Raw genomic sequence first — 14,219 nt, forward strand, 5'->3', positions numbered from 1 at the left:
TTCACTCTCGGGAATATGAATGGTGAAATTTACCGGAAAGAATGTCTCCAAAAGCGTGTGTTACCGCTCATCCGAAAGCACACTGGTCCGACACTATTTTGGCCTGATTTGGCATCATGCCACTATGCACGTTTGACCTTGGATTGGTATCGCGAGAATAATGTCGATTTTGTGGAAAAGGAGATGAATCCTCCAAATTGTCCGCAAATAAGACCTATTGAAAAATTTTGAGCTTTGATGAAGGGACGACTGCGGAAGAAGGACAAGGCAGCCGATGACCTTGAGCAGTTCAAAAAGGATTGGATAAATGTGAGCAAACAAGTCGATGAGACGGTTGTCCAGAACCTAATGAGGGACATCAAGAAGCAGGTGCGATCATTGGCGCGAAAATCAGAATCTTGATTATTTTTTACTGTTACTCCTTTCTTTCACTCATAAGATACAATATTTTGATATCAGAACTGAAAAATAAATGCAATATTTGAAATAAAGCTGTGTTTTGAGCGTACCCATAATTAACGATACGGTCCTTACAACGTTGTTAGTCCATATGATGTTTGCGCTAACGAAATTGATTTTTGATCGAAACTGGAAATAGATTTTGATGTGATAAAACGAACTCCTATATAGTAAATAAAAATGGATCACCGAATGTTTTGATAAGAGCAAAACTCGAGGAAGGAATCCGATTTAGGGCTATTTCTATCATATTTTAGGTATCACACACTGATTCTGGGTAACGGAGAAACATGTTACAGTCAACTCTCCCTAACTCGATGTTCTGTATCTCGATATTTTCCCTAACTCGATGGATTTCATGGACCTTCGATTTTACAAGCATTCTTCTCTGCATAACTCGATACCTCCCTTACTCGATGTGTTTTGATTCATTTTTCCATGGATTTTCACCACCCTAACTCGATTGATTTTCGCGTACATGTTTTTGTGCGTTATTACCGTTCTGAATCATATTTCGGACGGCATATGATGCAGAAAACAGATCTCAACTTTATGCACAGGTATCATTTGGTTGATATTTTTAATAAATTAGTTCAATATGCTTTCAAGCTGTCTACTTTGGTACCTATTTAATTGAAAACATAAAAACAATCATCGAATAAAATGCTCTTCAAATCAAGCGAATAAGAATTAAACTTCGGACACCATTTATTAAAAAAAATCAAATTTCGGACAGATTGAATTCAAATTTCGGACACTTTATTTTGTAATTTTTTTAACGAAAATTACATTGCACTTGATTATATTTTATAGTCAACTGCGGAACACTTACCAAGCAAATCACAGTAACCTGATAACGATGATGAAAACTGATGAAACACGAGAGAAATTTGAATATTGATGAAGGGGTAAATTCTACGTTATCACGCTAAGCAGACGTCAAACAACAAACAATAATGAGTGGATTTTGGATGGATTTTTTTCTGCTATGTAATAATTCAAATGTAATTCTCAAATGAAGTGATAGTGAAACCAAGGGACTACTCTGAAGAAGCAATTGTGATATTAATTTTATGGTTATATCATCAGTGAATCGAGCATTTCAAGTCCGGAATATGATTCAGAACGGTACCTATGATTTCAAATGCTCTTGAAATGGAAGACGGAGTGTTCGTGTCATCAAACAATTTCTTTTCAAGTATGGACAACCACGAAAAACCTTTCAAGCCAACAATCAAAACTCTAACCATTGCGCAACGTTTGAGCATCATCGAGCAGGTCGAAAAGTATGGACGGAAGGGGTCTGAAGCTGCAAATAATTTCAGTATTGCACAAAGTACGGTATCAACACTATTCTTAAACTAAAGTAAAAATGTAAAAAAGTGTTTTGAAAGTCATTTTCGTTATTGTCAATTTTGCTCGCTAATTTAGTCATTCGTTTGTCATTGACTAAGATCTCCTCGAAGGTCATTGGATCTGAGTGAAAAAAAATTGTAAGTGGTTGTATCTAGGACACAACCGCATATTTTCGACGTAGAACTACGAATTTATATTATGGAATCCATTTGTTTACCACTTTGCATATTATTTTAGAATGCATCGAAATTTTTATTACTTTTATTAGATTATGTTCTTCGTTACAAATAAATTTGATGAACGTCCTTTCACGTTTGATATGATGCCTAGGACTACCAAAATATTTGAACGGAAAAATTGTCAAACGATCATTGTATTTTAGATTTCCCTCTGAAATTATTGCACATCTCATGTTTACGTAGTTCTCAAACCGCGAAAGTTCATTCACCTCTAGTATTTGAAATGACGACTTTCCCAGGCTTCTCAGTACACAGCGAGTACAAAAGTACTCAACACCAAAAATTATCCCCGACTTGCATGTAGAGACGTCGGTTAATCGTTCGATTAATTCAAATAATCGAATATCTGAAATTATAATCGAGTAATTTTGTATCGAATAATTCAAAATCAAAATATGAATACATCGAATAATTGCCACTGTATTTAATCGCGATTAATAAAAAAAAGAATCTTTCTCAAGGTTGACGCATTTTTAGGTTAAGAATCAGGCCATATAATTTTTTAATCGAACATTTTTATATCCATCCTTCTAACATCGACAACCCGATAGACCACGCGACCAGAATGACAACGTGATACGTGATTATTACAAAAATAAATATTCGCTCGATTAATCGAATACTGAAACACAAAACTACTGAATACTGAAAATACAAAACGAATGAATCGAATATTGAAAAATTCCCCAACGATTAATCGATAATCGAATAAATGAAAAATTTAGACATCACTACTTGCATGTATTTGCAAAGCAGATTCCCCCAGGCACATTAATTTTGAAGTCCGTGTTAGGGAAACACAGCTCGGTGGGAACAAAAATACCCCCGACTTGCATGTATATTAGCAAAGCGGATTTCCACAGGTACATCGATTTTGAAGTCTGTGTTGGGGAAACCGTAAATCGGGCCAATACAAAAACTTGGCAGTTAGGGCGTTTAGATAACGCTTGACATTTTACAGTTATTCAATTGTTCATCTCAAGAAAAATAACATTTTATTAATTGTGATAGACGCGCAGAAATATTTTCTATCAATTGATGCAAACATCTTTCCGATCTGTTAAGAAATGTTCGAGGTATAAGCATTCGAAATACGGGTAGAGTTAGCACACAAATCGGCAGAACAAATGTATGGGAAAAAGGAAGTTCTTCCAGTTTTCATGGATTTAAACCGTTTAGAGATTAGCGAATTGTTATGTATAGCATATCAAACAAATGTTAGAGAATTTCTGATTCGATTGGTATGCAAATCATGAGAATTCGTTCACAGTGAAAATAGTTATTAACGTTAACTTTATTTCATAAAAACGTGACCTGTTTTCTGATTTGGCACTCTTCCTGAAAGACGTAGTTCTACGTCAAAATGGATTCACCTTCACCGTCAAGCGGAAAATCCAGGAAGGGACAGTGTTGGGTGTTAAATTAAATCGAACAAATATTAGGGATCATCTGAAAAACGCTGCTCAAAAAATTCGATTCTTCCTGACCGAAGAAATGCAAGGACAGTTGGTTTGTCTCAAGGTAGATTCGGCGTCGAGGTTTAACCGGAAAGTATTAGGTATAAATGCACAGTTTGAAATGGATGGCAAGGTCGTCGTCCGTACGCTTGATACGTACCAGGTATATTATTCTAATAGAACAGAGGATTGTTTGTTGATCAACTGGCGCTCCAGTTTCCTGAGCTCGGTTAGTTTAAGAGGCTACTCAGATAAATCAGTGTACGTATGTTTGCCTATGGCTCATTATACATCCTTCTTTTTACAGTTCTCATTCCGAAAAAATGGGATTTCGTAGACCAATACGTGCAAGCCTTCGAGCTTTTTTTTCTTTGTACTAAGATAATGCAAGAAAATCACGTTTCGCTGCTTGATTTTTATTTATCCTGGTTGATGTCAATAAACGAAGTACAAAAAATGATTAGGAATCCATTTTCGAAACCACTGACTGAGTCATTAACAAGTCGTTTCGGAAATTTAAAAACGTCACAAGCATTCCAAATGTCACTTTATCTGGATCCCCGTCTGAATTACTTGAATTCAAAACTTTTCAGCAACCATGAGAAACAATACATTCAGGTAGAGTCTATGTAACCTTAACAACTAATATACACACTTTTACATTTTTCTCTTCTGTTGAGTCCTGCATTAAGGATAAATGAAACAGGATCAGTGAACTGAAACCATCGACATGTCGCAACGAAACTATGGAAAGTGAGGCCAACAATAGCAGCCAATTTGATGAGTTCCTCACAGAGCTTTTTGGTGGCACTCTTTCAACATCGAATAACTCAAATGACTCAACTTTTGAACAGCAATTGGAAGCGCTAGATGCAGAATTGCGACAAACCATACTTTTGATGTGTTTCAGTATTGGCTGATGCGACGAGAGACCCATCCAGAATTCTTTAATGTAGTCTATGGTTGTGCTTACCACTCCATCAAACCAAGTCTCTGTGGAACGTGCGTTTAGTGCACTTGCCCTGGTCCTAACATCTCACAGAATCGGCTTGGAGCCAGGTGCATTGGATGACATTTTACTACTAAAGCCAAATCGCAACATTTTCGAGAAGGTGTCCGCATCTTATCCAGCATTCTTGGCAACGCTAAAAATTCCTAAATTACTTTCTTGAACGAACACGATCCCAGAAAAACACTTTAACTTATCGATACATATCAGAATAAAGCCTTGAATTGGACTTTTGACGTAGGATTACGTCTTTCGGGAACATATTGGGGTACAAATTGAAAATCGAAAATCGAGCACTTCGTGAAAATTGTCCAATTTCAAGCGCTTATTGCTCAGTCATTTCATGATGGATTGATGAATTTTTCGCATCAATCGATTTCGGCACTCCATAACAATTTTTTAGATTGAAACAAACAATATATGTCATGAAACTAACTATCGAACAATTGAAAAATCTCAACCCTTATCCTAACGGAAATACCCACTTCTAATTGGTCGAAATTGACGACACATACGGCGGGTCCCTAACAGAGACATCAAAACCAAGCTGCCTGGGGGAAATCAACATTGCGAATACATGAAAGTAGGGGAAACTTTTGTTTCTACCGAGATGTGTTCCCTAATAGGGACATCAAAACCAAGGTGCCCAGGGGAAATCGGCATTGCAAATATATGTAAGTCGGGGGCATTTTTATATAAGTAAGGTGAGTGACACGATTAATTCTAGCAAATAAAATTTAAATTTGGAACTTAAATATTGGTTGTTTCGTAAAATTTAATATCCATGACCGATCGTGTATTGTGAAAAATTTAGCACAAGTGTAAGTGTAAAATTGTATATGGTAGCAGTTGTGTTATAAATGACTTGATCTATGAAACAATTTATTTCTATTTTCATAAATAAAAACCAGATCGTGTTCCCGCTCGAGAACGGGTCGTTTGGTTTAAGCTGTCTGTTTTGTTGTGTTTATTTTCATCCAAGTAAATTTTATACGGCGAGAAAATTTGGAAAAGTGGAGAAATATTACAAAAAGTGATTTCCCATATGCTCTACATATAGTATTAGGTTCAGTTAGTCCAATTAAAATTCGCATTGGGTTGAATAAACACTCAGAAAGTTGTAAAAGAAAATTACCTTCCTCATTTCAAATATGTTTTCTCTATATTAAAGTAACATGCTTTTACTGATGAGAAAAATTGATAATTGTGTACGGTATTGGTAATTATCTTATATTACATTGCACAATGGTCCAGGAGATGTATTTAAGTGGAAATTAACATTTAGAGCTCGAAAGTTATTCTCTAGACAAAAAAAATGTCTTCGACCAAAATTGTCGATGAAATAAAAAATCTAACTTTCTTATCTTTATAGATAGAGGTAAACATAGTTCGACAATGTTGCAGTCCCAATTATTTGAAACATCTTTGTAGAACAAAGTTTTTTTCTATTTCTTGAAATAACCGATATAGCGCTTTTCGATTTTTTTAGGGTCACCATGAAAAAAATCTGTTTTTTGTTCTAACTTTTAGATTTCAAGTTCTACATACAAACTGTCTTCGGAAGACTTTTAAAGCTTACTAATACAAACATTTCGGGATGCAGAACTTGTCAATATCTCAACTTCACTCAAAGTTATTGATATTTCTTCCCAAAAAATACGCTCTCTTCAATTGTTTGTCATTTTTTCTGGGGCAAACATAAACAAAGTTTATTGGCGGCATTAGAAAGAGCATATACATGATGTGTGATTTTCAACACAATGTTATTTTTTGTGTTTGAGTAAATTAAAATTAAAATCATGAGTTTTTGGGTAAAAAACACCAATTATTTTAAGTAGGATTAAGATATTGACAAGTTCTGCATCGCAAAATGTTGGAATTGAGGATTTGAAATCTTAAAATGAATGCAAAAATCCCTTTGGTCAAAGTGCTGTCGAGCTCTAAATGCTAATTTCCACTGAAATGCATCTCCTGGACCATTGTGCATTGGTGAGTTTTGTTTTTCCTTATTTCATCCATACACAACATAGGAGGCATCTCGTCTAGGGTCACAGAGGGTGGTTTTCATCACCACTTCAGTATCTTTTATCTGATACGCACCATCCAACGACTGTTTACCATATTTCTATCATCATCACGCGGTAAACACTGGTGGAATTAACAAACAATATCTAACAACCAAACCAAACGGCCACCAAAACATTATCAAAGAGTTTAACGATGAAATTCTTCAAACATATCCAAAATCAACAGACAGCCTAACGGAATCCTACGTCAACTATGCGGTCGTGTCTCGTACACAACCCTCCTGTGAGTTTTTTTTCACTCAGGAATATAATCATCTGCAAATACAAAAACCCGAATTCAACTATATATGCTTTAATCTGACCTTACCTTCTGTGTCGTGTCGACATCTGGATGCGAGATTAGTTTCCCACTAAATTTATCATTATAATATCAAATTATCTCCAGATGAAATTTTTGTATGAGATTATTATATCACATGAAGAAAACAAAGTTTTCCACTCACATTGAATACCAGTTTGATACGAAGAAGTTAATTTTCATTAATGATTTTTTATTTGAAAAGTGCTCATTCTGCCTGAAAACTCATCATTATCTTCGACACTTCACTAACTCGTAAAACGTAGTTCAATGGCGTACCGTTTATTTCGTTTCCACCGTGAAGTGTATTCGAGAATCAGGCCCTGTGTTAGGGAAACACATTTCAGTCGGACCAAAAATGTCCCCGACTTACACGTATTTGGAATTGACGAATTTACGTTGGATTTACAACCAGATGGCGCAGCGAGTAAAATGAGGATGTTTTGTTTTGACGTAGGACTACGTCTTTCATTTCTATACCGGGGTGTAAAATCAAAGCTTCGAAAACGAAAGCGTTACGCCGGAGACCGAGATTTTGAGCGTTAATAGCTCCTAAAGTCTTGTCCAGTTAGAATCCGTACGCGTTGCACATTTTACAGCGGCACAGTCAGTGGCCGCTGCAAGAAAGTTTTTACAGCGGTTTGTTTACAAATGTTTCCTCTTCTGGTGGTAAAAGTTTCAAATTTTTTCGTGCCGTAAGTCCGGAGTTATTCCACATGGAAGACAGAAGAAGAAAATTAATCTTGCACACCCACGTTGACAATCCAACGTGGTCGGGTGCGAAGATCGCGAAACAGTTGGATATCGCTAAAACTACCGTATGTGATGTGCTCAGACGATTCCGCGAGCGGAACAGCGTGGACCGGGCGGTTCAAAAGAAGCGTCGAAGCGGAACCTACGATCGTCAGCTGAATTGGAAGGTGTTGAGAACCGTCAGAGCAAACCCTGGACTGTCCGAACATGATATCGCTCAGAAATACGGTGCCGCTCGTAGTACCGTTCGACGAATCATTCACCGAGCTGGACTTCATTCCTACAAAGCAATCAAGCAACCAAATAGGACGATGAAGCAGAGTCTAGTGACGAAAACTCGCGCTCGTAAGTTGTATTATCAGGTACTAACGAAGTACCATGGATGCCTGCTCCAGGATGACGAAACTTATGTAAAAATGGACTTCGGCCAACTTCCGGGACAAAAATTTTATCTTTCCACGGCACGAGGCGATGTCCCCGCCAAATTCAAGTTCATGTTCATGGACAAATTTGCCAAGAAGATGATGATCTGGCAGGGTATATGCACCTGTGGTGCGAAGACGCCGGTTTTCATCACTACAAAGACCATGGATTCGAAATTGTACAAGGAAGAGTGCCTGAAGGAGCGTGTGTTGCCTTTCATAAAGGCACACAATGGTCCCGTTAAGTTTTGGCCTGACTTAGCGAGTTGCCACTATAGCCGGGAGGTTCTCCAGTGGTACCGCGACAACGGGGTGGATTTTATCGAGAAGGAGTTCAACCCACCAAACTGCCCCCAATTCCGCCCAATTGAAAAATATTGGGCGATTATGAAGCGGAAGCTAAAGAAGACCGGAAAAATGGCTCGGGACGCTGCAGGGATGACCAGATTCTGGAAAAAACTGGCCACAGAGGTCGACACTGCCGCTGTGCAACGTTTGATGGGAGGAATCACCAGAAAAGTGAGAAGTTTCATCAGAAATGAAGAAAAATAATTTTAAGGACATTTTTTTGTAAAAGTGCAAGAATATATCTTTCTTTTGGTTGATCACTCTTTTTTGTATGTCATTCTATCTCCGAGATATAAATGATTTCTTCCGTACGGATTCTAACTGGACAAGACTTTAAACAACTGAACGAAATGGTATGATAAACACTTCATTCGAAAGATAAAATGTCTACGCGTTCTATACTTGTTACTTTCTGATCCAAAAACTTGTTTCAATAGTCTTAAAATTGCTTTCAAAACAGGCTATTTTTTTGGTATGAAAATCGTTCAAATTTTCTAGAAAAACTCTGAATTTATTTTCAAATTTCCCGATTTCATGTATTCTTTCCACGCTGAAAAGGTTAGAAAATCATCATTTTACAATGTGCTATGTACATTACGAGGAATGGCTTGTTATAAGTATTGTAACTTTAATTTTTTTCAACTAAGTAAACTATGAATAGGGTGTTTTGCGCTAAAAATACTGCAAATCCTTCTCATATCGGCCCCTGCATAATCAATGATATCAGCCAATTTGATATGATATCGATTTCATCGCAATTATCCGTGGGATCAATAACCGGTATGCATTATCAAACTTTAAATTTTCGAAGATTATCTATGACTTTGGTCAAATCGCGTGTTGAAACCATCGTAAATATACAAAACTCCAACTTTCTTACCATGTACTGAGGACATTCAATGGCTGAAATGAATCTAAATTGAAATAAAATGAATAATCACCACCGAATCTTGCTTTTCAGTGCGTAAAATAAACAAACACCCTCACTTTTGTGGTTCTGAGCTCTAATGTAGATGTCGCTGATTCAGCTTTGCGTGAATTCGTCAATGCCAATTTCCCTACGCTCCTTGGATTTAAAGTCTGTGTTAGGGAAACACATTTCAGTCGGAACAAAAATACCCCCGACTTTCATGTATTTGCAATGCTGATTTACCCAAGGCTGCTTGGGTATGATGGCTGTGTTAGGGAAATCGTAGATCGGGCCAATCAAAATAAGGCAGTTATGCCGTTTAGATAACGCTTAACATTTTACAGTTATTCAATTGTTTATCTAATGAAAAATAACATTTTATTAATTGCGATAGAAGCGTAGAAATATTCCCTATCAATTGATGCAAACATCTTTCCGATCCAGTAAGAAATGTCCGAGTTATAAGCATTCGGAATCTCTCATTTTTTCCTGCATGTTCTGTGCTTAGGTTTTCATTTTACCCCCCATATACACCAGTTAGACGTAGTCTCACGTCAAAAAGGAAAGATTCCAAATGCTTATAACTCGAACATTTCTAACTGGATCGGAAAGATGTTTGCATCAATTAATACGGAATATTTCCACGCTTCTATCGCAATTAATAAAATGTTATTTTCATCAGATAAACAATTGAATAACTGTGAAATGTCAAGCGTTATTTAAACGCTCTAACTGCCTAGTTTTGATTGGCCCGATTTACGGTTTCCCGAACACAGACTTCAAAGTCAATGTACCTGTGGGAATTCGCTTAGCAAATATACATGCAAGTAGGGGGTATTTTTGTTCTACTTAGTTTTGTTCTACCCGAGCTGTGTTTCCTTCACACGGACTTTAAAATCAATGTGCCTGGTGGAATCCGCTTTGCAAATACATGAAAGTCGGGGGTATTTTTGTTCCGACTTGATGTGTTTGTCTAACACAGACTTCAAAACCAAGATGTCATCATACCAAACGTAAGAGGACTGTCATGAATTCACCTCACATGGCATTATACAATCTTTTTACTCACAAAGCAAATATATTGACCTCGATTGAATTCGGAAATTGTTTCATTCAATCAGAAATTAAATCAATACAAACAAATGATTGCTAAGCTAAGGTAGTCCCACGTCTACCTTGCGGTTATATCATAGATATAACCCATCCATTTTTTTCCATGTTTAGTTTTAAAGCTGAGTTTTATTCCTTTGTTACCATGTCTAGTATTAAAGAAGGATAACGAGCTTGCAGCCTATAGTCTAATAAATACCAATCAATTGATAATTCAATTTAAAAATTTAGGTCTAAGATCATTTGATTCCGATCTGGACAGATGTCCGATTTTTTACGTTGATATTCGGAGCAGCATTACTTTTCAACTGCCATGATTGAAGAGCCGACCAACTGTCGTAAAACTGCAAAGAAAGGTATCAATGTATCTTTGCCTTAGAATGAAACAAACCAGATGATACTAAACTGTATAATCTTTTACTGGGCGTCTTTGAAAAAGTATCTTTTTGCCGAACAGGTTTGTTTTGAATGTCTAAAGAATAACACTGAATCCAGGGATCCCATAGAGGCTTTATAATCCGTAACTGCTGTTGAAAATAAATGCCATTAAAATACAGTAAAACCTCCATTATCCGCCAACGGAGAATTGTATAGTAATTCTATAGATCTTCCTGGAATTGATCAGTGGGTGATAGAATCTTGCTCTTTTGTTTTGGTCGTAGCTTTCAAGTCATTTGACCACTGATGTACACAAACTTACAGCGGATAATCGAGGTTTTACTGAACTCGTATTCGAATGATGTAGAGAAAACTTCGAATTCTCTTCTAACCCGAATGTAATACGTTCGCACATAAAGCGAAATGAGTCACAAGATGCACCCAGATCAAAACCCTCAAAAAAATCAATTGTGCCATAATAGATCCTACCTTCAAACAAATAACTACCCATCATCGGCGGGTCCCATTTTCGTGAGCGTGTGAGATCACCGATCGTTGCGACAAAGTTGCAGCCAAAGGTTAACATCCAGTTAACCTATCTCTCGTTCTACACTCTGAATCCGATTGTCTTCATTACTGATAAAACGAGGCGTCCGACTGCGACCAACAAAACAACAGGCGAAAATTGCAATACAATTAAGAGGTCCTTCACTGCAAGATTCATCGAATACGTCCACTGGTGACCTGGTTGTTCCGACGAATTATTTTCCCAAATTCCAACACTCCAGCTACAGCAAACGTACGACCTGTCAATCACAATTATGGGGGCCAGCAAATATGAGAACAAACGTCGAAACGTCGTCTCCCGAGGTCTGACGTGTGACAAATGGTCAAATAAATATCTGGAGTGCAACAAATTAGCCGCATTATTTGCGTTCAATTTATTGATTTTGAGTTCTCACGACTCGGTGATTTGTTGTACGATGCTGCTGGCGTTGTTTGAAACGGTAAGAGAATGGAATGAGAGCTATGTAGCTCCTGATAACATGATGACATAAAATATGTTGCTTTGTTGCTTTTTGACGTAGGATTACGTCTTCCGGGAACATATTGGGGTACAAATTGAAAATAGAAAATCGTGCTCATCATGAAAATTGTCCAATTTCAAACGCTTATTTCTCAGTAATTTCATGATGGATTGATGAAATTTTTGTGTCAATCGATTTCAGTACTCCATAACAATTTTGTATATTGATGAAAATAATATATGTCATAAAACTAACTATTGAACAATTGAAAAATCTCAACCCCTATCCTAACGGAAATACCCACTTCTGATTGGTCGAAATTCACGACACATGCGGCGGGTCCCTAACAGAGACATCAAAACCATGCTGTCTGAGGGAAATCGGCATTGCAAATATATGCAAGTCGGGGGCATTTTTATATTACAAGAAAGGTGAGTGATACGATTAATTCTAGCAAATAAAATTTAAAATTGGAAGTTTAATGTTGGTTGCTTGGTTGATTGTAAAATTGTATATGGAAGCAGTTGTGTGAAAAATGAATCGATATATGAAACGATTTATTTCAAATTTCATAAATGAAAACCAAGGTGTGTTCCCGCTCGAGAATGGGTCGTTCGGTTTAAGCTGTCTGTTTTGTTGTGTTCATTTTCACCCAAGGAAAGTTCATGCGGCGAGAAAAAAATGGAGAAGTGAAGAAATATTCGAAAAAGTGATTTCCCATATGCTCTACATATAGTATTAGGTGTTGTTAGTCTAATTAAAATTAGCATTGGGTTGAAAAAAAAAACACTAAGAAAGTAAAAAATTATAAAACAAAATTACATTTTCCATTTCAAATATGTTTTCTCTATATTAAAATAACATGTTTTTACTGATGAGAAAAATTGATAATTGTATTCGGTATTGGTAATTATCTTACATTACATTGGTGGTTTTTTTTTTCTTCAATTCATCCATACATAACACAGGAGGCATCTCGTCTAGTCGTCGCCACAGAGGGCGGTTTTCATCATTTATCATTCCACTTCGGCATCTTCTATCTGATACGCATCACCCATCGACTGTTTATCATACTTCTGTCATCATCACTCGGTAAACACTGGTGGAGTGAACAAACAATACCCTACAACCAAACAAAACGTTCCTTTTCAGGGCCATCAAAGTGTTCTCAAAGAGTTTCACGAATTCTTCAAACATATCCACAATCAACAGATAGTCTAACGGAATCCTACGTCAACTATGCAGTCGTGTCTCGGACACAACTCTCCTGTGCCTTTTTTTGACGTAGGACTACGTCTTTCATTTCTATACCGGGGTGTAAAATCAAAGTTTCGAAAACGAAAGCGTTACGCTTGACACCGAGATTTTGAGTGTTAATAGCTCCTAAACAACTGAACGAAATGGTATGATAAACACTTCATTCGAAAGATAAAATGTCTACGCGTTCTATACTTGTTACTTTCTGATCCAAAAACTTGTTTCAATAGTCTTAAATTTGCTTTCAAAACAGGCTATTGAAATCACCAATCGGTATATAAGCGAGCGCCGCTCGGAAATCCACTCAGTTCTAATTGAACAGCGATTGGAGCATGTTGTCGCTGTTATGGTGAAGCTCTTCATTCATCATGAAAGCGCGGATGAACGGTGTCACCAAGAGCCTGTTTGTGCACCTTAGGCCAGAAGGGAATCCATTAGGAGGAGAGTGATGCCACAAACGGTTCCCCGGGAAGATCTCGAAGCAGCCGCTACACACACACACACACACACACACATACACGCGCGGAATTCTTTCCGTTTGGCATTCTTTGTGTGGACACCGACTGGACAACATCGTTGCTGGACGAGCTGGACGGCGAGGGATCGAGTGCCTTTCTCAAGGCAAGAGGGTGGAGGTGGTAGCGCTGGATTAAATAGAGTAGAGTTTTCAAAAGGCTTTTCTCAAGGCTAGAGACGAATGAACTGCAAAAGTTTAAAGTCTCTCTAATACAAGACCTTCCTTCCTTCCCTTCCGTTTGGATGCCATTCAGCATCGAGAAAGATCCGGAAAATAATCTGCCAGTTCCTCTAGGAATTTAAAAATTCATTCATGTGAAAGAGTTTATTTGAATGTTTTGACGTAGGACTACGTCTAACCGGAAGATATAGGGGGTGAAATGGAAATCTAGGCACGTAACAAGTAGGAAAAAATGCAAGATTTGGAATGCTTATAACTCGAGCATTTCTCAATAGATCGCAAAGGTTTTTGCATCAATTGATAGGAAATATATCTACGCATCTATCATAACGAATAACATTTCATTTTTCTTGAGATAAATAATTGAATAATTGTGAAATATCAAGCATTGTCCAAATGCACTATGTGCCC

General features: G+C 37.2%; 1 protein-coding gene and 1 pseudogene across 1 annotated transcript in view; one reads left to right on the forward strand and one right to left on the reverse strand.

The window, feature by feature from the left end:
* Nucleotides 1-11,447, reverse strand: part of LOC129764998 (insulin-like receptor) — a 551,253-nt gene extending 539,806 nt beyond the window's left edge. Inside the window, exon 1 of the mRNA XM_055764732.1 lies at nucleotides 11,316-11,447. The gene's annotated coding sequence lies outside the window, so the exon portion shown is untranslated. The remainder of the gene's footprint in view (nucleotides 1-11,315) is intronic.
* LOC129765633 (uncharacterized) lies at nucleotides 3,968-4,683 on the forward strand (annotated as a pseudogene).
* Nucleotides 11,448-14,219: the final 2,772 nt, after the last annotated feature.

The sequence above is a fragment of the Toxorhynchites rutilus genome, chromosome 2 (assembly GCF_029784135.1).
Source record: "Toxorhynchites rutilus septentrionalis strain SRP chromosome 2, ASM2978413v1, whole genome shotgun sequence".
Classification (NCBI taxonomy): domain Eukaryota; kingdom Metazoa; phylum Arthropoda; class Insecta; order Diptera; family Culicidae; genus Toxorhynchites; species Toxorhynchites rutilus.